The sequence below is a fragment of the Suricata suricatta genome, chromosome 16 (genome assembly GCF_006229205.1).
Source record: "Suricata suricatta isolate VVHF042 chromosome 16, meerkat_22Aug2017_6uvM2_HiC, whole genome shotgun sequence".
NCBI lineage: Eukaryota > Metazoa > Chordata > Mammalia > Carnivora > Herpestidae > Suricata > Suricata suricatta.
The window spans coordinates 48,113,520-48,135,220 of NC_043715.1; the positions used below are offsets into that span (position 1 = coordinate 48,113,520).

Below are 21,701 nucleotides of genomic sequence, written 5' to 3' on the forward strand. Positions count from 1 at the left end.
TTTTTTATTTCTGCTAAAATTTTAAATTTGAACTTATTCCCAAACCAAACATTTTAAGATTTTGTTCCAGAAAAGACCAAATAGTCTTCAGGAAAAGACTTTTCTCTACAGTCTCAACAGCTGCCAGTGCTCACGTCCCACGTCCGGGGGAACAGTGACTGGTCACACTGTTTAAAAATGTAACAGCTCTTATTATCAAAAAGACAAGAAGTAACAAGTGTGCTACGTCAATAAAGGGGAGGGAAGAATATTATCTTACTTGTATGTACTAACACTCTGACAACACAATTTAAAAAAAAGAATAACACCTTCAGTGCCTCAGTTGGTTGAGCATCTGACTTCGGCTCAGGTCATGATCTCACAGTTTGTGGGTTCAAGCCCTGCATCACGTTCTGTGCTGACAGGTCAGAGCCTGGAGCCTGCTTCGGATTCTGGGTCTCCCTCTCTCTCTCTGCCCCTCTCCTGCTCGTACTCTCTCTTGCTCAAAAATAAACATTTAAAAAATAAAATAATTTTTTAAAAAGTACCTTAGGATTAAGCAGAGACTGGTCCAAATCCCAGTTCCCCGGATGCCACTGGCCCTGTTGCTAAGCGTCTCTGACCCTCAATTTCCCTATTCATTCATCTAAAGGATGCAGTGAGGGGCCCATAACCTCCTATCTGCAGAGGGTACAGAACAGCACCAGGGACACAGAAAGCACTTTATAAGCGCTAACTACGGCTAGTTATGCCACCAGAGAGCCATCCTATAGGAGTGCCCTTACCAGAGGCAAGGAGCAGAGCATGGTGGCCGCTGCAGGTAACAGTCAGGGGCCATCGGCACTGTCTCCCCGGCTAGTGCGGGCCCTCCCGGAGTACGGTCGTGGTTGAATTTAAACCTGAGACGGGGCTCCTGGGCGGCTCGGTCGGTTAAGGGTCCGACTTCAGCTCAGGTCATGATCTCACGGTTCGCGAGCTTGAGCCCCACCTCGGGGTCTCTGCTGACAGCGCAGAGCCTGCTTCAAATCCTCTGTCTCTCTCTCTCTCTCTCTCTGCCCCACTCATTCTCATTCTTTCTCTCTCTCTCTCTCAAAATTAAACATTTAAAAAAATAAAACAAAATGGAGGATCTGGGTAACCTGGGGAGTGGCTGCCCCTCAGAACCACTTGCAGGGGATGAGATTCTGAGGCAGCCCCGGGACAGGCAGGCTGATGTTGTTCCCCTCGGTGGCCCAGGGAGGAATGAGGTGACGGCCAGCTGGGCAGACCCCTGCTTGCTGCAGGAGCTCAGGAAGGAGGCGGATGGAGGCGGCAGGGGGCACTACCACGGGGGCCAGCTGGGCGCATTCAACACTGGAATCAGCCCCCTTTAGGTTCTCACTCACAGGAGTTCAACAGTGGGAGAGGGAAGAGCAGGTGCAAAGGCCCTGAGGCAGGAGTGAGAGTGCTGTTTTAAGAGAAGGAAGAGAGATGAGTGTGGGTGGAGTCGAGTGAGTGAAAAGGAGGGAGGTAGGAGATAAGGTCAGAGAAGTAAGGGAGGCACACCACACACATGCTACTGGCATTCTGGGGAAGGGGAAGGGGAAGGAGGCGGCGGCGAAGGAGATGGAAGGGGAAGAGGTGGCCGAGGGGGAAGAGAATATGTACATGTATATATAATATAGAAATTCATGTCACATATAATCATATCTTATGTATTTATATGTAATTTATATTATTATTACGATTATTAAAGCCATTCACCACGTGCAAGCAGCATAGCGGGTCCGGCCCTCCACCACAGCCAGACGCTTCCTCCAGGCCTTGAGACAGGAACACCCCACCCATCGCCAAGGACCCCACACGCCGCCCCCACTAGGGGGCAGTATTAGCCCTGGTTGGAACAGTTCATGCCGGCTCTTGCAGACCATTTTAAGGATTGTGATCTTAGAGGGTTCTGGAACCTCTAGAGGCTTTGGGCCTGAGGAGTGACATTAAACGGTCATCCTGGCTGCACAGTGAATGGATTGTGGAGTCCAAGGATAGAGCTGCCGCACGGCTCAGCTCCGAGGGGTGCGCTGCAATGCAGTGCGCGTAACCCCAACGGTGCTCCCAGCTTTAGAACAGCTACGAGCAGCAACCCGGGAAACACAGGGCAGGGCGGGCGGTCAGGAGGTGGCTGCAACCCTCCAGGCAGCAGACGGCAGTGGCTCGAGCCACGGTGGTTGCAAAAACGCAACGGGGAAACGGTGAAGTCTGAGATCCCGAGGCCGACGGTTCTTACTGGCAGAAGAGATGTGGGATGCAAGCAGGCAAGAGACCCCAGAGAAGATTCTGGGGAAGTGCTATTCCCGACGAGGGGAAGACGTGGGGGCCCCGGGGGCTGGGGAAGAAAATCCGGAAATGTGAGCACAGAGCCAGTCCCTGCGAGACAGAGCCATTTCGGAAGCTCGCCACCTCTGCAGGGACCCTCCAAGGGACCAGCCGTGGCTCCGTGATGCCCCAACGGTACAATCGTCTTTCTGCGGCCTCCCAACTGCAGTCTAGACCTAGAGGGAAGGCAAGAGTGTCCACACCGCCGCCGGCTCCGTGGTCTTTCGTCACCCCCAAGAGAGCCCATGAGTCCCGTCCCTCCGTGTCCCACCCCCGTCCAGCCCAGGTTGCCCAGGGGGACAGACAAGTGCCCCAGGGTCTGGGAGGTGAGCCTGGGGAGAGGGCCGGGGGTTTAGGGTGGGCGACAGGGGGGACCACCGGCATCGGGCTGGGGTCTCACCAATTCCGCACGCTCCTCCAGACGCTGCAGTGACCCAGCTCTCTGGCTACAAAGAACAGCCTTGGCCCTGTTTTCGCTGATGAGGAGCGTGACCTTGTGCCCCTCCAACATGCCCCAGGGGTCCTCGGTGCCACCGGAGGTGCCGGGCACGCAGTGGTGGCCCCGAGTGGAGTCACAGGCTACCGACAGAGCCTGGGCTCCGAGCTAATCTTTGTCAGGCACCCGCAGCCTGGTGTGAAGCTGTTGACATCAAACAGCCTCGAAGGCCACGGACGTGAGTTTATCAGGACAAGTGGTGACACGAGGAAAGGTAAAGGTGGCCTCTCCTCTGCCTGGCATCGGTTTCCACAGCCGGGGCCCAGAGCGCAGGAGCAACAGGGACACTGAAGTCCCCTGGGTCCTCGGGTTTTGAAGCCTGCAGGCTGCTTGGCAAATGGACGGAAGGGGTCGCACGGTGTCACCTGATCCACCTGGGAGACACCAGCTAAGTTTGAAAAACAGGGGTCTAGAATTTTTTAGTTTTTTTTAATTTATTTTCAAGAAAGAGAGAGTGCACTTATGCCAGGGTTAGAAAGAAGGAGAGGGAGAATCCCAAAGTGAGGCTCAAGCTCACCCAGCAAGGGCGTTGAACTCACAAACTGTGAGACCATGACCTGAGCCCAAGTCAGCTGCTTAACCAACTGGGCCACCCAGGTGCCCCAGAGTTTTAAATGACAGCAGCTGGCGCTGACAAGGATGAGCGTACACCAGAGCAAGATTTCTGGGCAGGATGCGTCAAAGGACATTAAAATGTGCCTTCTCTTTGACCTCACGATTCCTCTTATAGTTACCTTAAGACCATCGTTATAGATACATGAGGATGTTTACCTCTGAGCAAATCCTGAAAGTGTCGTTTATGGGATCGCTTGGTCTGGGATCAAAAAGACAGGTCAGAATTACCTAAGTCAAGAGACTGAGTGGCAGTGCAACAGCTGGAGCTCCAGCAGCCCCTTGGAGCAATGAGGAGGCCTATGGAAGGAAGCTATGTCCAGTACAATGAAAGAGAAACCCAGAAGGTGCTTGGATCTCCAGTGACCATGAAGCCACAAGACCCGACTGTGATTTCTTTATCAGTCAGCTATTGCTGTGGAACAAACCTCCCCAAAGCTTAGTGGCTTCGAAAGAGAGACACGGGTAGCACACAAGTTCTCTTGAGCCCTGGGCTCAGGATTCATAATTTATTATTTCAATCTCATTCTATTAACCAAAGCAAGTCAGGAGGCCAGCCCAGACTCAGGGTGGAGGGAAGGGGGCAGGAAAATAATTCTACCTCTTGATGGAAGAGGCCGTGGGTCATGTTATGGGGGTGTGGATACAGCGAGTGGAGAAATGGGGTCGCTGCTGCAATCAAACTACCACAACTTACGTTACATGAGAGAGAACTACATGCTCTATTAATGAATTTCTGTTTTACGCAGCTGAACCAAAGCCCTACTTTACATAAAGAGTACGGCAGACGTGAGTATAAGCAAAGGCCCTGTGGTTGGAGGAGCATGGAAAGTTCAAATAACTGAAATAAATGAGGTTTGGGGGTGCCAGGGGCAGAGGACCCAGTTAGGGAGCCTCTTCCCATCAACCCCGTGTTTGCTATGGTGGGCCCACATGTCTGGCGACCGTCACACTCTCCTGGGACAGGTTCTGGCTCAGCCCACTTTGTCAGGCACATGCTGAGGGCTGGATTTCATTCTATGGGCATTCAGGATGAAGACAGGGTCCTGAGCTTTGAGAATTCCCATCTCCCCACCCCCCTCTTTCTCTCTCTCTGAAAACCTCAAGAGAGTGGGTAGGAATGGGGGCATGGGAGACTTACGAACCTGGAGCTTTTTTAAAAAGAAAATTTTTTAATGTTTATTTTTGAGAGAGAGAGAGAGCACGCGAGCAAGCGTGTGGGGGGAGGGGCAGAGACGGAGAGGGAGACACAGAATCTAAAGCACGCTCCAGGTTCTGAGCTGTCCACACAAAGCCTGAAGTGGGGCTCGAACTCATGAACCACAAGATCATGACCAGAGCTGAAGTTGGACGTTTAACCGACTGAGCCACCCAGACGCCCCAAGAAGCCGGGGCTTTTCTTTAAAAGTCTGGGTTTTGGGAAGAGGCCTAACTTACTCACAGTCTTGTCTGCCTGCAAGAGACTTGCTGCTCTCTCTCCCCAAATCCACTTCCTCTGCTCCCACAGGCCACCGCTCTACAGGGTTTGAAGTGCACATTTCCCGGGCGCCTGGCTGCCTCAGTCATTTGAGCATCTGACTTCGGCTCAGGTCCTGACCCCACACGTCGTGGGTTCGTGCATATGCAGCAAATCTGTAAATGTGGTGTTGTGCCATAAATCTTATCCCGTTTCTTACCGAGGCAGGTGTGGTTAGTGACCACCAGTGCTTGCGGCTGCGGCTTCCTCCGGGACCCAGGGCCGGACTCCATTGCCCATCCTCCCTTGCAGTGGGCGGGGCCATGTGACGGAGTTCTGCCCCACGGAACCTGACGTGAATGGAATCACTGAAGTCACTTTTAGGCCTGAGCTATAAAATCCTCCCCTTCTTTTTTTTAATTTTTTTCATGTTTTGTATTTATTTTTGAGAGACAGAGGCAGACAGCGCGAGCAGGGGAGGGGCAGAGAGAGAGGGAGACACAGAATCTGAAGCAGGCTCCAGGCTCTAAGCTAGCTGTCAGCACAGAGCCCGATGTGGGGCTCGAACCCACGAACCATGAGATCACGACCTGAACCAAAGTCAGATGCTCAACCGACTGAGCCACCCAGGTGCCCCCATGATGCACATCTTCATGTTCCTTTGGGCTGTGAGAACATTCCTTTGGGAGTATATGCCCAAGAGGGTAATTGCTGGGTCCCGGGGGCTGCACATGCCTGATCTGCCCAAGTCCCACCAGGCTGTCCTACAAAAGTGCTGCTCCCGTCCATATTCCCGGCGCACCGCCCGAGGCCCCCACAGCTCGTGTCCCCATCAACGCCTGGCATCACCCCGGTTTTCCAGGCTTCGGGTGTACAGAACACCCTACCTTCTGATTCCCACTTCCCCGGTAAGCTCTGAGTTGGAGCATCTCTTCACATGCACGTTCGCATTCGGGTGTCCTTCTAGTGTGACAGCAGACAATTCCAAGGTGTGAGTGTCAGGGCGGTGCTCGCCTTCCGGATCAGGACTCCGTGCCGAACCCTCTGAACCTGCAAAGGACAAAAGCAGGATGAGCGCCTGTCCCCAGGGAGTGGGGTCTGAAGTTCAGGCACATGTGTGAGATGAAGAGAAACCCTCCCCACACCTTAGCTTCGCTGACTGAACCCAGAGGCCCAACGACACGAGGCCCCAACAGCCAGGAAGAGCCCTCGATGTTGGATGGTGACACATTTACCCAATTCACCGCTTGTGCTGTGAGAGTCTGTGCCCTGGTCCTCACTGGGGCCCCAGAGAAGACCTATACACTCATTCAGCCAGTCAGCAAATGTATACTGGGCATCCGCCATGGGCCTGGCTCTGTGCTGCGGACACAGGGCGCAGACACTCCCATGGGGTGACATGCCCTCCGCCCGAGATGCGCACTCTGCGCGGAAAATGGCAGGGCTGGGACAGGCTGAAGAGGAGCTGCCCCAAGTTCCCTTGACTTCCAGCAGTGGCCTCCCCAACCCCTTCAGGCTGTCACTCCTCATGTGATTTCTGAGGGTGACAGAGAAGGGGAGCTGGGGTAAGTAGGGGTCCTGGGACCAGCCAGCGGGCCCTCTCCTCATGCCCCCCACATCCAGAGCTGCTGAGTCCTCAGGCCAGCAGGCAGCCTCTGGGGCAGGACAGGGGACAGGAAGGGACAGAGGTTAGCTACAGAGACATTTAAACAGCTTTCAGGCTCCCTCCCCTTGATTCCGCACGCCACCCCGTGCCATGCTGTGCACCTCGACATAATCAGCATCTGACTTCCCTTCTCAGGTGAGAAAATAACACCCACCCTGATCTGGGGGGGAGACAGAGGAGAGAGGGTTTTAATTCTGCCCTGAGGAAGGGGGTGCAGGATACGGAGCACAGCTGTTCACTGCCTCCCCGTGACAAGGGGGTAAAATCCCCAAATCGCTCTAGTGTTGGAGACCTCCACCATATGACCCACGCTAGCCTTTCCAGAGTCCCCCCCCCCCACATGAACAGGAAATTCCATCCCTTGTTCCTCACTCAACCTTACCATCTCCTTGCCCCAGATCCACATTCAACAAGGAGGAGGCTGAAGAGGGTGCTCGCTGACTCCCCCACTCACTGTCTCCCCACAGGAGAGGCTTTGAGCCTTGCGGTCAGGGTCTCCACAAACAGGCCTCTGCCTCCCTTCGCACCACTAGCTTCCACACACCAAGAATTCTGACCTCCTGTCCCGCTCACACGACCCTGGCAGCCATTCCACCAGGCCCAGGGCAGTGGGGGGGGGGGGTGTCCTGTGGAGCAGGGCAAGTTCCTTGGTTCCCCCACACCCAGAAGGGTAAGCTCTGAAGCCTTCAGCTTGACATTCAAGACTTCTATAATCTGGTCTCTGCAGACTTGGCCACCATGGACAGAGCACCAAGAGCACAAAGAGAACTCAGAAACCGGGTTCACCCATTTCTATCCCCACCCTGCCCAGGGATCCCCCAGCCCCCCTACAGAGATGAGAGCCCCACCCTCCTTTCGGGAGAAGGAAACCATGGCTGCCTGGTCCCTCGTGAAGCCCAGGAAATAGCCCGCGGTGGTGATCTGAACTGCACCAACCATCACTCCAAGCTCAATGCCAGCAACACCCTGTCCCGGGACGGGTGGTCCATAGAACGCCCTGGCCACTCTCTGCTGAGGTTTCCATGGAGACAGAGGAGAGGCAGGGGTCGGGCAGGCTGTGGTGGTCTAAATAACGTGCGTGAAGATCTCCCAGTCCTCTCCCTGCGACCTGTAACTGTTCCCTGACTGGTAAGAAGGTATTCTGCAGATACGATGACGATAAAGACCTTGAGACGGGGCGACTGGCCTAGATCCCCCAGCTGGACGCTAAAGACGAGTGTTCCTATGAGGCGGCGGCCGAGGGAGATGTGACAGAAGAGAAAAAGGCCACATGGTGGAAGTAGCAGAAGCGGAGGGAAACGGAGTCAGAGAAGGTGCTGCCATACTGGCTTTGAACATGAAGAGGCCACGAACCAAGGAATGCAGTTCTAGAAGGTGGAAAAGATGAGGGGACAGGTTCCCCCTGACAGCTTCCCAGGGGACCAAAGCCCTGCACTATCTTGGCTTCTGCCCCCGAGACACTGATTTTGGGCTCCTAACCTCGGGGAATATAGAAGGGTACCTGTGTGTTGTTGTAAGTTACCACACTTGTGGCCATTGTTACCGGAGCCAAGGGGAAAGAATCCAGAGGCCTGACGCCTCCATGAACCACCCACTCACCCTGGATTTCAACTGCCTGGTCAACTGAGCCTCATTAGTCTAGACCCCATCCCCCACTGGGCCCAGGGCCAGGGAGAGCAAGCTCCTGGATTCCAGCTCACACACGGCACTGAAGTTAATTTGTGTGAACCGAGGCCAGACCGTGTGTGGTCAGCACCTGGCCAGATGCAGACGGGACGGAAGGAGTAAGAGAAGTGGGAGATGTCAGCCTGGAAACAGAGGGCTCTGAACACACCGAGTGCAAGGAACAAACTGGAAGTACTTCTAAGTACAGATCCTGGGCTGGAATTCTGGCTCAGCCACTTCCTGGCTGAGTGATCTTTAGCAAATTCCTAGACCTCTCTGGGCCTCCTCGTCCTCTAATAAGTGGAGACAACGCATAGGTTGGTCGTGAGGTTGTCCGGATACTGAAATGGCTGCAAATTCTTTGTCACTCCTTCCACGGAGAGGATGGGGCGGCGGCCCCTCCCGGGAACCAGAACTAGCCTGGGCTGCAGTGGCCCCTCCCTGGAACCAGGGCTGGTGTGGGGCTGCTTTGACAATAGCATAGGACAGAGGGACTCTCGTGACTCTCCTGCTGAGGCCATAAGAGGTCATGCAACTGCCAAATGCCCTCATTTCCTGTGACCGCTGTAACGAACTCAGCGTTACACAAACTTAGCAGCTCCAGAGAACACAAATGTAGTCTCTCACGGTTCTGCAAATCAGAAAGCCAACGTGACTGAGCACGGCCACGTCCCCCTGGGCTCTAGGGGAGAATCCATGCCCTTGCTTTTTCCAGCTTCTAGCAGCACCTGCTTCCCTTAGATCAGCTCGTGGCCCCTCCTCACAGTGCCCCGACCTCCTTTCCATCTCCTCCTCTGACTCTGATCCTCCTGCTTCCCTCCTATAAGAACTCTTAGGATTACAGAGGGCCCATCCGAAAAATACAGGTGGATCCCCCCATCTCAAAATCCTTAACTCAAGTATGTCTGCAAAGTCCTTCTTGCTACGTGAGCTAACACGTTCACCAGTTCCAGGGATTAGAAGGTGGACAGGCGCTACTCAGCCTGCCACAGTTGGATAGACATCTCTCTGTGCCTCAGTCTCCACATCCTCAAAATGGGAATTAACAGTAGTACCCATCTCTGGCACTGTTGTGCAGTTAAGTAAGATCACGGGCCTGGCACTAGGAAGGGCTCAAAAGCATTAGCTGTTGCCTGAGTTTAGAATCTCCCAGAAGAGGACTCTGAGACTTCCTAGTTAATTTCGGAAGCTCAAGGAATAGTGATGGGTGGGGCGGGCGGGAGGCAGTGATACAGAGCAAGGAGGATAGATTATAGAGGGGGGCGCTATGCCAGCTGCCACAGCCAGTAACCAGAGCACAAGCCTACAGGGCGGCTCTGGGAGAGGGCAGTGCACTCCCAAGGGGCAAGGGCACTGGGGTGTTTGCTCCAATTTCTCCCGTCATCGCCTGAGCGCAGTTCCCACAGGGTGTTAGTTCTCAGGCACAGTGGCCTTCAGAGTGGCCAGAAAAACAGCCCACAGGCACCAAGACGCATGCCAGAAGCCTGCTGGAAAGCCACGGGACACCCAAGGGACGTGGGCACGGCTCTGAGAGCACCCGCAGCAGCTGTTTTCATTATTATACCCAGCCACACGGGCCAAGAGTTCACGTGAGCTGCGTGAAGGGATCCCTAGGTCATGGCGGAGAGGGGTCACATCCAGCTGGGGTTGCTGAGGCCACAGCCCCCCAACTCCTAGTGCCTGTCAAGGCCACTTAGGCCTCCAGGGGTATGGGACCCCCAAAGAGAGCTGCGAACTTCTGTGCCAGGGGTCACCCCCGCCCCACCCCCTTGACTGTAAGGCGTGAATCAGGCATCGGTGTGCAGTGGCTGACGCCAAGTCAGGGCCCCCCAGGGAGGCAGGACTGCCAAGGCCTCTGTAGCCTCGTGAGGCAGGATGCTCCGATGTGTAATCGTTCACGTGGAAAGGGACCGATTGTCAGAAGACCAGAAGGTGCCTCCAGGTCAAGGCAGGACCGGGCTCTGGATCTCGAGGAGCTGAGCAGCCAGGCCCCTGTGCCCCCAGGGCAGCTTCTGTCCTTTCCCTGGAGTCAGATGGCCCCCTCACTGCTCCCTCATCTTGTTCTCACACACGAGCGCCATACTAGTAAGCCCCCTTCCTCTGGACACGTGACCATGTCCACAGCCTGGCTCTGCGTCTGCGGCTCTGCGCACGGTTCCCGTACTGCACACGGACAGAGTACCTATTCCGTGCGCACACACAATGCCTATCACCGTCACCCTCTCCCCGGCAAGCTCTCCCCACCACGGCGAGGGAAGGGCCGCCGCAGGCCCCGACTCTCGGCTTCCAAACCCCAGTACCTGGGCCTCCCCGTCGAAGCCTGCCAGGGCCAGTCTTGGTCATCCTGAGGCCTCTTTTCTAGAAAGCTCACGGAAATGGAATCAGACGTTATGTGGTCTTTCGTGGCCAGCTTCTTTTGCTCGGCGTCATGAGTCCAAAAGTCATGCCAGCCGCTGCGCGGATCAAGCGTTCACCGCACCTATTGCCCAATGGCGTTCCATGGAGGGGCCGGTCCACAACTTGCTTCTCCGTTTGCCTTCTTTTTTCTTTTTTTTTATGTCTTTTATTGTGAGAGACAGAGCCAGAGAGCGAGCAGGGGAGGGGCAGAGAGAGAGAGGGAGACACAGAATCCGAACCAGGCTCCGGCTCAGAGCCCAACCCGGGGCTCAAACTTACAAGTGGGGAGACCATGGCCTGAGCCGAAGTCGGACACCTAACCGACGGAGCCACCCAGGCGCCCCGTCTCTGTCTGCCTTTTAATAGGCAGTAGGGTTATTCCTAGCTGGGGCTGTCATAAAAATCGCTAAGAACACACAGATCACGCTCTGAGCATTCATCTTCAAGTCTTTGTGTGAAGGGTCTGTCTTGGCCTTGAACTGTGGTTCTGCTATTCGAAGGGGGGGGAGGGTGGCCCCACGGTCCATGACTGAGCTTGGCGGGGCCACAGGGGCTTGGACATTCCTGCTCAACGCAGGACTCCTCTGAGGAGCCTTCCGGGTTCCGGAGGCCCGCACTGGCGGACGGGCGGTCAGCAGGCCCGCGTGTGGTCTGCGTGTGCTCCGCTTCCCTGTTTCCTGCCCCATCACCGGCGTCTCCCTCCCACGCCTCCTACGCAGCTCACTCAGTCCCCGCGTCTGCTTCCCCCAGAACACAGCCGGAGACACAGAGCAGAAGCACTCGGGAGAGAACCGGGCCAACAGCGAGTGCACTGAAAACGTTGGCTCACCCTATGCTTTCTACACAGGGATGGGCACACAGGTTCTGGGGCTGGGTGCCTGGGTTCGTTGTCTGTGCGGGAGAGCCCCCTCGGAGGGAGGGCAGTGGTGCCCAGGGCTGCCCCGCTGGGGCCCATCCATCAAGGGCTTTTGAGGTATCCCCATGGCTCAACCCTAAAATAAAGAAGGATGGGGCAAGAGGGGAAGGGGTCAGAAGCCCAAGCGGGAGAAAATAGAAGAGAATCCCCCGTTCTCTTTGCTCTGACCTCAGCTCCCAGCCTGGAGCGATCTTCACTGGCGGAGGCAAGAATCTTTAAAGCAATCTGAGTTTGGAGGGGGGTCACCTGGGTGGTTGTTGCTTAAGCATCCGACCAACTTCGGCTCAGGTCATGATCTCACGGTTTGTGGGTTCGAGCCCCTCATCGGGTTCTGTGCTGACAGTTCAGAGCCTGGAGCCTGCTTCCGATTCTGTGTCTCCCTCTCTCTGCCCCTCCCCTGCTTGCACTGTCTCCTTCTCTCTCTCAAAAATAAACATTAAAAAAAAATTTTAAACAATCAGAGTTTTCATGATGAAATAGGGCTGGTTACTTTTATCGCTGAAACGAGACAGCTCTCGGGACAGAAGGTGACATCAGGTCCTTCTGTCACGAAAGAGGACCCAGGGGGCACAGCAGAATCGGCCCTCAGAGCCGCCTACACGGTCGGGGAGGAAAGAACAGATGTGGGGTCAGTGAATGCCTCCACCTGGGAGACGAGGTGGGTCCGCAGTGAAGAGTGTAGCCCCCGCCCTTACCCGCAAGTACTCAGGCCAGGGCTGCGGGCAGCCCCTTGGCCCAGAGCAGGGAGTGAGCCCCCCTGGGGAAGGGGGCATTCATGTGGGCGGGGCACGGGCAGGACACCCTGGAGGCTGTCCACAGGGTGTCACAGACACAGAAATCCAGGCAGACGTAAATGTGTCCCGAGTGACCCCAGGCATGTAGACCCTGGCCCCCTTCCAAGCACCATTAACCACTCAAAGGGACCGGAGCTCTTTGAAGACACAGCTTGTCCAGAGGACGGAGCAGCAGAAGTTCAAAGTGGGCCAGAATGCCTTCCTGCGGCAGAAAGCACAGGCACCTGCCAGGAGAGATGGGGTCACGGCGACAGGACGCGGAAGCCATCGGAACTCCTTCGGGCCAACAAGGGATAATTTTAGCATCAACGTGAGCAACAAGAGCGTACATCCGTCTGCTGGGGCTGAGGTAACAAAGGAGCACGGACGGAGCGACTCAAACAACACAGAAGGATGGTCTGGCCGTTCTAGAGTTGAAGATCAAGTGCGTGTAGGGCCTATCCATTCCCTGCTCCCGCAGTGTGTGAAAGCATCTCCCCTCCCTCTCGGCCTTCATTGTTTTAATCCTTTCCATGCTTATTCATTTTTGAAAGACAGAGAGAGAGACAGAACACAAGTGGGAGAGTGACAGAGAGAGAGAGGGAGACACAGAATCTGAAGCAGGCTCCAGGCTCCGAGCTGTCAGCACAGAGCCCGACGCAGGGAACTCATAGACCACGAGATCATGACCTGAGTCGAAGTCGGACCCTTAACCAACGGAACCACCCAGGCGCCCCTGCCTTCATCTTTCCATGGTGTTTGTTCTTCCTGTCTGCATGTCCGTGTCCAAATCTCCCCCTTTTTGTAAGGATACCAGTCACATTGGGCCCCAGTTAGGACCTCATCTTAATTACATCTGCAATGACCCTATTACCTAATAAAGTCACATTCTCAGGCACTAGAGAGTTAGGACTTCCACGTACGAACTGGAGCAGGGGACGGGACGAAATTCAACCCTCAACAGATAGTAAGAGACTATAAAGCACTGAATAAAACAGGGAGCCACAAACCCATACTGATACACAAATACTGACTTACGTAAATTAATAAAGTAAAAGTGTGGTAAGAGGATATTTTCATGGTCTCAGAAGAGCTCCCCACGAGTTAGTAGTTCATTACAAAGTAGGACAGAAGAGCCTTTGAAGAGCTCCCATTTCCAAATACAGTCACACTGAGGGTTGGGGCTTCAACATATGAAACGGGGGGGGGGGGGCATGATTTGGGCCATAACCGCCCCCTTGTCCCTGAAGACAGGTCAGAGGCAATGCTTTCCAGTGAGTGGCTCCTGGGGTTCCCTGGCAGGAACCCCCATCCACAGAAGTACCCTGCTCCTGAGACCCCCCCCCCCGGCTGCCTCCCTCCCTCTCACTCCGCCCCCCCCCAACCAAGGGTGCCTCCGGGCTCATGCAACCAAGTCAGCCATGGGCACCCGAAGCCTGATCCCTGGAGCTGCTTCTGGGAGCCCCAATTTCCGCCGGCACCCCAACGCCAGCCCTCCTCTGTCCCCCTGAAAGCAGGAAATAAATGTCCCATGTGAAAGGTGCCTTCCCTGTCCCGGAGGTAAAGAGGGGCCCTTTTGACCAGGCACAGGAAATTCAGGGACGAGATAGTGGGATAAACAACCCTTGTTACTTTTTATTAGTTTGGCACCCCTAAATTCTAAGGAATTTAAAATTCCTTACTAACTGAAGCTCCCGAAGTTAAGCTTTCTTTAAAAGATTTTTTTATTATTTTATTTGAGGGGAGGGGGGTGAAGGAGAGGGGGAGAGAGGGAAGAAAGGAAGGAGGGAAAGAATCCCAAGCAGGTTCCATGCTCAGCGGGGAGCCTGATGCGGGGCTCAATCCCACAAGCCTGGGATCATGACCGGAGCTGAAATCAAGAGTCTGATACTCAACCAAGCGAGGCACCCAGGCGCCCCCTCCCCAAAGTGAAGCTTTATTTGTCCTACCAATTCCTTATGGATTCACAGTCTCTTTGACTAAAAGTGTACAAACTGTCTGCCTTGGTCATTTCTTCAGGTCTCCGCCTCAGCCCTGGGCCGCCGGGGCTCCTGATACAACTCTGGGGCGTGTTTTTCTCCTGTTGCTCTGTCTCACGTCAATTTAATTCTAAGTCCAACTGGGAGATCTTGAGGACAGACGACCTTCCTTTCCCTTCCACCGCGGGGGGGAGGGCTGAGGGTGACCGGGCACATGGCAGAGAGAGTGGCGGGGACACGAGGGCCCCACGGGCCTGTGGGTCTGCAGGTGGCCACCTGCGGGGACAGCTGATGGACTGCTCCGGTCTCAGAAGGGAGGTGCACGCGGGAGATCACCCGGGAAGCGTGGAGGACGGGGGTGCACGGGGAAACCACGGGCCGTAGGAAAGATCCGCGTGAGCGCCCGCGCAGGCCAAGCCCTTGCTGTTGAAGGCTCAAATAAAAGCCCTCATTCATCATTTTTGTCAGTCACTGTGGCTGCGTGCACGGTCCCGCCAAGGCCAAGGTCACCCTACACATGGGTCATTGTAGGAACAGTTAACAGCTCACCAAGCTGGTGTGGGCGGGCTCTGGTCGCTGGTAGGAGGGCCCTGCCCTGTCTCATTCCCGCCTCCCAGCCGGCTGTCCTCCTCTCAAAGGAGACGGGGAAGACCCACCGGGTGCTTTGCTCAAGGCCACAGCCACCGACCAGGCAGGGCAAACGCGCTGCTGAGTCTGTGGTCTCATGAGTGAAGTTTGATCAGGCTTTTATTCCAGCCCCCGTCATGTCACCAACACTTCCCCCCGCTACTCAATTCGGCCAGGAGCCCCCGATCTTCGTGGCGGGGTGACTATTCCAGTTGGGACGATCAGGACAAGGGCCACCAGGAAAAAGGAAGGGGGGTCTGGGTGTGGCTCCAGAGCCCTCGGGGCAGGGAAGCTTGGCCCTTCCCGGTCCCGATCCCAATCCCTCCAGCCACACCACTGGCCCTGCTCAAACCAGAGACTGCACCTTCCTGTCCTGTGCTCACTCAGGATCCCCAGCCAGGCGGAGCCCCTCTCCCTGTAAGCAGAGAACCTAAGGGCTGTGAGCAGCAGTGTTCTGGCCTCTGTGGGGAAAGCCAGAATGTAAGAGCCAAGAATAAATCAAAGCAGATGCAAGAGAGGAAAAAAAAGTTGCTGCAAGGTTTGAGCCTCCAATGCTGGGTGTCCCTGTGGCACAGCCCTGCTGCTATCTTGGAATTAGAACAAATTTCTGTTTCCTTAAACTACTTCAATTTGGCTTCCTGCCCTGTGGAGCCAAAAGAAATCTCCAGACATAAACTTACCGGCCTTGACAAGCTGCACCTTGAACTTGCCCTCCCTGACAGACTAGATTGTCATGACTAGATTCAGCTGTAAATAGCAGAAAATACCAAAATCAAATAGCCTAAACAAGACAGATATTTAATTTAGATAAATGAGGTCTAGAGATAGGGTGCCAGGGCTAATGTGGCACTTCATAATCATGGGGACCCAGCCTCCTTTCATATCATTGCTGTCATCTTCAGTATATAATTTGTGGCCCAAGATGGCTGCTGGAGCTCCAGCCATCATACCTACATTCCAGTCAGTAGTGAAAAGGAAGAAGGGGTTAGAAGAACATTTTTTAAGGGTAATTCTTAGAAGTCCCATACACCACTTTTGCTTCTATTGGCCAAAATGCAATCACAGGGCCACAGCTCAGGGGAATTTTGAGAATGTCATTCTTGCTGGGCTCCGAAAGCGTCCATTTGCAATTTGTGTTACCGAGGAAGAAAGGGGCATGGATATCGGAAGAATCTCTTTCAAAACCCTATTCCTTCTGCAGAGGTGGAGGGCTCCTGAGCCTTCAGCCCCTGAGGTTCTCTACACGGAGACGTTTCCTAACAGGTGCTTGGAGATCAGATTCCACCAAAGAGAAATCGACAGTGGGCCAGTGGCTGTAGCCCACGTGCAGCAGGTGGTGGGCTGGGGAGCCAGCACAAGGCCAAGGACCTCCTGCTAGGCCTGCCCTCCTGTCTTGTTAATCTTTGCCAGCCTTGTCCCTTCTATGCCACAGAGAAAGCACCCCCGTCTCACCCAGGGGCAAAGTGCCTTCCTGACTGCCTGGGAGCTGGCAACTAATCAATAATCCGGTCTCACCATGTGGCAGCCACAGCGCCGGTTTACTGGTGATCGCAGGAGCTGGAAGTGAGGCGGGGCCCCGATCTCCCACAGGCACCCCCACCCACCCAGAGATGGAAGGCCCAGCCCCCAACCCATGTTGGACCAGCACTCTGGCCCTCACCCACCCCTCCACCACCCGGAGGTGCCATTTGCACAGAGCACTTCCTGGGGTTAGAATAGAGGGGGCGTAAGAACCAGGGGAGAAGGGGTGTCCCCGTATCAGCTTCCAGAGAAGAGCGCGGTCGGGCCGCACAGGACAGGGTGGCATCGTAACAAAAGCTTGACCCTGTGGCAGCCAGAGCAACAGGATCAGAGCCAGGCCACAGCAAGAATCTGGAGGCAGTGGGAGGGTGGACTGCAGGTGCAGGGACAGGAAGACGAGTTGGGGGCCTGAGCTGGGAGAAGAACAGAGGGTGCCCTGACCCGACCTGCCCGCCTGACCAGCCGCTTAGCCACATCCCCTAGTGGTCTGGCCGGGTGAGAGTGGACACCATCAGGCATCTTTCAGACACCTGGAGAAAAGCGGAAGGCTGCTCCAGGCAAAGGGAACGGCGGAGGCAAAGCCAGGGATGCAGGAGCCGAAGTCAGACGCTTAACCGACTGAGCCACCCAGGCACCCCAACTGTTACCACTTTAGAATCATCAGTGGAGGGATGCCTAGATGGCTCAGTCGGTTAAGCGTCCGACTTCGGCTCAAATCATCTCACAGTTGGCAAGTTGGAGCCCCGCGCCTGGCTCTGTGCTGACAGCTCAGAGCCTGGAGTCTGCTTCCGATTCTGTGTCTCCCTTTCTCTCTGCCCCTCCCCTGCTCACCTTCTCTCTCCCTCTTTCCAAAATACACATTCAGCAGCGCTTCTGTCCCCCAAACGCACAAATCTAGACTCACCCTCGCAAGATACTGATCTAGTGGGTCTGGAATGGAGCCCAGCCACCTGCATGTTCACAAAGCGCTTGGTGGTTGACACGCAGGAGGTGAAGGGTAGCTCTCTGACCTATAACGCACTGCTTCTATCGATCGGATATGTGCCCTGACCGGGGCGCTCAGGGAACACAGCGGTGCCCTTGCTCTTGGTAAAGAGAGGAGCTGCGGAGGTATTTCCTCAACTGGACGTGACGGGCACCACGAAAGCAAGAACCGTGCCCTAGGAGTGAGGGCGGGGGGTGGGGGGTGGTGAAGGGTCAATGGAGCCTTAACAAACGGGCTGTAGAGGAAGCTGTGGTAGCCCCTAAAGAAGGGCCAGCGTCTGCCATGAACTGGGGGAGTGCGGCCGTGGCCACATGCGGAGCACACACGCCTCCCTGTGTCCTGGCAGCAAGTCAGAATGGAAAGGTCACGAAAAGTCAGAATACAAAGGACTCTAAATACCAGGCAAAAGAGGTCAAGGTCATCCTCTGAACAATAGAAAATAACTCAAGGAAGGAGCAGTCAACGTAGTTGTTGTCTTCTGGCCTTGACTCATAGGATAGAAATCTCTAGGAGTATGAATCTCTATGAGCACCCATACATTTTTCTTAAGCGTGTCACAGACCCTAACTGTAACTCTAATCTACCCCTATGTCCCAAACCCTAACCCTCTGGAGAGGTGTTGGAACTGCATTGTATCAAGCACGTACCAGTCACCCTAACCATCACCCCAGATCCAAGAAAGTGGGTTCCCAAACACTCAATATATATGAGAAGCTTAGTTATTCTAAAAACAACCCCAAATATTTGAGAATTGGTCACATTTTGGAGGCACCTGGATGGCTCAGTCAGTTAAGTGGCCAACTCCTGATTCCGGCTCAGATCTTGCGGTTGGTGAGATCAAGCCCTGTATCAGGCTCCACGCTGACAACTCGGAGCCTGCTTAGGATTCACTCTCTCTGCCCCTCCCCCACCCCTTCAAAATAAATAAACTTAAAAAACAAAAAGAATTGGTAAAAGTTCTGAAAATGGTGTGAGAGTAGAGATGAAAACACAAGAACCAACTGAGTATCTATTTTAGAAGTATTTAGAGCCCCAAATCCCCTCCTTACGTCAGCTTGGTGGACAGCGGCCATGCCGGGGCTCACCCCTGCAGAAGTGTGTGGTTTTAATTTTTTTTTTTGTTTTATTTATTTTTGATACTGAGAGAGACAGAGCATGAGAGGGGGAGGGGCAGAGAGAGAAGGAGACACAGAACCGGAAACAGGCTCCAGGCTCTGAGCTAGCTGTCAGCACAGAGCCCGATGCGGGGCTCGAACCCACGACCGTGAGATCTGTCCTGAGCCGAAGCCGGAGGCTTAACCGACTGAGCCACCCAGGCGCCCCAGAAGTGTGCGGTTTTGTACACCGGAGCACTGGAGAGGGCTCAAACTGCAGGATGCCAGGCAAATACCCTAACCTTAACCCTAACCCCTAGAAGAGAAGGGGAAAAAAGATGATGTGTGTGTGTGTGTGTGTGTGTGTATGTATATATACACATATGTGTGTGTATACGCAATGGAAGCTAAGTCACCCATAAAAAAAGAATGAAATCTTGCCATTTGCGACAACGTGGATGGAGCTAGAGAGTATTATGCTAAGTCAGAAAAAGACAAATACTGTATTATTTCAATCATATGTGGCATTTTACAAAGAGAACTAGCCAAGGGAAATAAAGAGAAAAAAAACAAAACAAGAAACAGACTCACCTGTAGAAAACTGATGGTTACGGGGGCGTGTGGGAGGGGGGGCATGGACGAGATAGGTGACGGAGATTAAGGAGGGCACCTGTCATGAGGAAGGCAGGGTGTATGGAATTGAATATTGCACACCATAAACTAACACGACACCGTACGTTAACTAACAGGGATTGAATTAAAAACTTTAAATAGTTCGTCAAGACAATCCATGTTTGGTAAGGAACACTAAAACCAGTGCCTCTCTATATATAATTAAGGATATTATATTCTCGGCTAGCTTTTCTTTAGTTAACAGCTCATAATACACTCTTCAAGGAGACTCACAACTCGATATACATTAGTTACATTTAGCTTCAATACAATTACTAATCCAAAGCCACCAAATGACGACCAGCTGAAATCAATATTATGTACGCAGGACCAAACAGGTGCAGATACTCTATTGGCCTGTCTTTTTGCTTTGTAACGTAATGTCTAAAAAATTTTAAAACACATAGGGCTCACGTTACATTTCCATGGTTGGGTGTCGTTTCTCACTTCCCAAGGACGGGCACATGGCTCAGTTCAGCCAAGCCGCACATATACGGGACTGATTGTAAACCTCTGGAGGACGGGGGTGGGGTATGATAAACTATAGTAAAAATTCAACCAGTAATGAGTAGCATTGAACTTGAGCATACACCAACGCGTCTCTATTATCTCCGTTGAATCTGCCGGGTGTTCTCGTGTAGGGGTGCATCTACTGCTGTGTAACGAATTACTCGGAAAATCCATGGCTTGAAAAGTTATGACGACACTCAACACTCGGTTTGTGTGTGTCAGGAATTTGGGGGCCGCTTACCTGGACACTGCGGACTCGAGCCTCTCGCGAGTTTTCATGAGGGTGAGGGGCGAAGCTGCAGCTAAGCCAACCGAGGGCGTTTGGGGTAGAAGACCCACTTTCAGGAGGGCTCAGCCCCGTGGCTGTGGGCGGGGCGCCGGTCCCCCTTCCAGCCACACCTCTCCCTGGGGCTGCTCTTCGAGGTTGGGGAATGCGGACACAAGGCCACGAGGCTGGGGAGAGAGGCTGTGGACTGGGCAGGGCTGGGAGACTGGCGGAGGCTGCTGAGGAGCCTCGGCAGCACCCACTTCTCGGTGCCTTCGTCGCCAAACGAGCCTCAGCGTGGCGTGAAGGCCCCGTTCCTCCCCCTCGTCTGGGCCAGGACATCCAGACTGAGCCGGTTCAAATAGGACAAATCCTGATTGGCCAAAGGCTGAGCCAATCAGATGCTCCTGTCCCCAGGGCTGGTCAGGTGACCCGGTTTTGGCCAATGCGAATGAGGGGACCTCTGCTGGGGGCTGATGGGAAATGTTTATTGGCTCTTGAAGACAGCTGGCGATGGAATGGCTTTCCGCCTCACGTTGTTGGCGCTCGTGGCCTTTATTGGCCATGTGGTTCCATGTGCTGAGAGCCGGGAAGGGAGAGGCAGAACCCGGGGTTCCAGAGTCATCACTGACCCGCTGTGTTAACCAGCCCAGGAACCGCCCTGTCATTGGAATCCCCGCCACCCAGTAGTGCGTGTTAGAGTTTCAAACCATTTTGAATTGGGGCACCCATCTCGTGCACCCAAAAGCATCCAAACTGATGTTTTAAAGGCTGATTTTCTCATCCGATCATAGCCCAGGCTCAGTTAAGCATGGGATAGCGCGAGGAACAGGGGCACAGGTGGCAGGATGGAATGGCCATTCAAATGTTTTAAAATGCGAAGTGGACGTTAAAGGGAAGAAGCCCCACCTCCCAGTGAGACTTGAAGACTGGAGCTGTCACCATCGTAGACTCCTCCACTCTGCAAGACGACAAGAATTTTTCAAACACAACTCTCTGAGACGTGAGGCAATTGTGAAGATGTATTTTCCAAAAATCTGGGCTAGGGGAATATCACCATTAACCTCCAAATGGGATATAAAGTGACAGGTCAGGAAATCCAAATGATTGCCCAGGTTCAAAGCCAGCCTGGAATTTCATGACTCAAACCAAAATTTTTATTTTTCTATCCTGCTTGTCTCTTTATCTTGGTGGATGAAAAACGTTGCATGCCTTGTGTTTACTTATTAACAGTCCCATTATTCATAACTTTCCACAGTATCATAGGCAATGAGGTTTATCTGAGGCACGATTATAATAGAAATAGAAATTATTGGGGCGCCTGGGTGGCTCAGTCGGTTAAGCATCCGGCTTCGGCTCATGTCATGATCTCACGGTTTGTGGGTTCGAGCCCCACATCAGGCTCTGTGCTGACAGCTAGCTCAGAGCCTGGAGCCTGCTTCAGATTCTGTATCTCCCTCTCTCTCTGACCCTCCCCTGCTCGAGCTGTCTCTCTGTCTCTCAAAAATAAATAAAAGACATAAAAAATTAAAAAAAAGAAATAGAAGTTATTCTATTAGAAATTGCTAATAGAAAACCTTCCCCCCAAATCCTTCACATTTCCTTTGCATCGTGAAAGTTTTGACCATGTTAAAGGTGCTTCTTTATACTCATAGGTAGATAAATAGATAGATAGATAGGTAGATAGATAGACAGACAGACAGATAGATGATTGCAAGGCTTTGCCCTGAAACTCT

The 21,701-nt window shown here is 53.7% G+C and overlaps 1 long non-coding RNA gene across 1 annotated transcript in view; it reads right to left on the reverse strand.

The window, feature by feature from the left end:
• Positions 1-5,233, reverse strand: part of LOC115280948 — a 13,818-nt gene extending 8,585 nt beyond the window's left edge. Inside the window, exon 1 of the long non-coding RNA XR_003904004.1 lies at positions 5,116-5,233. This is a non-coding gene — a long non-coding RNA (uncharacterized LOC115280948). The remainder of the gene's footprint in view (positions 1-5,115) is intronic.
• Positions 5,234-21,701: the final 16,468 nt, after the last annotated feature.